The 1,612-nt window shown below is 43.7% G+C and overlaps 1 protein-coding gene across 1 annotated transcript in view; it reads right to left on the bottom strand.

The window, feature by feature from the left end:
• Positions 1–1,612, bottom strand: part of LOC138353262 (uncharacterized) — a 472,768-nt gene that overhangs the window by 336,564 nt on the left and 134,592 nt on the right. The gene's annotated exons all lie outside the window — the stretch shown is intronic.

The raw sequence follows: 1,612 nt of genomic DNA, 5'->3' as shown, positions 1-1,612 counted from the left end.
GCTGACTCGTTTGTAATTTGCTCCAGCTGTTGCCAGAGATTACGAATATAGTTGCCAGTTGTCCGCCAGAATTATCCTGACTTGCGACTTATAATACTTTGGTGTTTATGGACTACGTGCATTATAATGTAATGTTTCGTATTTTCTGTGTATTACACCTTTAAATTACATAGATTTGTGATATAGGAGATAATTGATTCTGTAGCCACATACAAACTATTTTTTTGCTGAAAGGAAACAAGCGCTGAGAGAATTTAATGATTTCTAGTCAAATGTGACGTCAACCAGTCATGTTTTTTTTTTCAGGGATATTCCTGCGCGGGCCCTAAGCCTCTGGCTGGCCCACTAAGTGTTGCTTGTTTCTGTTTTACTTGGGCGGAGTATGAGTATTTATGACTCGTATGGTCGCTTCAGTAAGATTTTGCCATATGTGTTTAACAACTTCTGCTCTAATGAATCTAAGTTGAAATCATAATGGGTACTGTGTTAGATAATGTTCCTGTGGTCTGTCGGGCATTTCTCCACAGTGCTGACATTTCCTCTCATCTTCCGGAACCTGTAAGCCTATTTCCCATGCACATGGGTATCCAAGCCTGATGCGATGTAAGTACTTCTGTTCCTCTACTGCTCCCTTTCAACAAACTAAGTGGCTCGCAATTGGTTGAATTATCATGAAGATCTGACAGTCACATGGTTACTATTGTGTGTGTGTGTTTACTATTTGTGCCTGCAGAATCGAACTATTAACTCTTGGACCCCGCCTCTCTGACCAATATATTTTTCCTCTATTATGTCTACTACATATATTTCTCTCTAACACACATCTCAAAGAAGCAGCCCGTAACAGCTGTCGAACTCCCAGGTATCTCTTTACTGCTAGGTGAACAGGTACATCAGGGTGAAAGAAACTCTGCCCATTTGTTTCCGTCTCCGCCGGAAATCGAACACGAGCCATTAGGATTAAGACATCGGAGCGCTGTCCACTCAGCCGTGAGGTTCCCCTGTGTATTCACCTAATTGTATTCACCTAGTTGTGCTTGCGGGGATTGAGCTCTGCTCTTTCGGCCTGCCTCTCAACTGACAATCATTCAACTGTTACTAAAGCCCGCACCGTAACTACTAATTTTTTCACACACATACACACACACACATAGAAGTGTGTGTGTGTATTTACCTGCCAGAAATTTGGAAAGCAGCTAACGTAGTCCTGATATACAAGAAAGGGGATAGACAGGAGGCACTGAATTACAGGCCAGTGTCCCTAACCTGCATACCATGCAAGCTGATGGAGCAGATTGGGCGAAGAAAGCTAGTGGAGCACCTGGAGCGAAAGAACTTTGTAACACAGCATCAACATGGGTTCAGGGATGGCAGGTCCTGCCTCACAGGGTTACTTGAATTCTACGACCAGGCGACAAAAATAAGGCAAGAAAGAGAAGGGTGGGCAGACTGCATATTTTTGGATTGTCAGAAAGCCTTTGATACAGTGCCACACAAGAGGCTAGTGAAAAAGCTGGAGATGCAGGCTGGAGTGAAAGGGAAGGTACTCCATTGGATAAAGGAGTACCAAAGCAACAGGAGACAATGAGACTGTGTGAGGGGGGTGAGGTCT

Source organism: Procambarus clarkii, chromosome 56 (genome assembly GCF_040958095.1).
Source record: "Procambarus clarkii isolate CNS0578487 chromosome 56, FALCON_Pclarkii_2.0, whole genome shotgun sequence".
In the NCBI taxonomy this organism is placed as follows: Eukaryota; Metazoa; Arthropoda; class Malacostraca; order Decapoda; family Cambaridae; genus Procambarus; species Procambarus clarkii.
The sequence above is the reverse complement of the archived record's forward strand: the minus strand, read 5'-3'. Positions and strand labels throughout refer to the sequence as shown.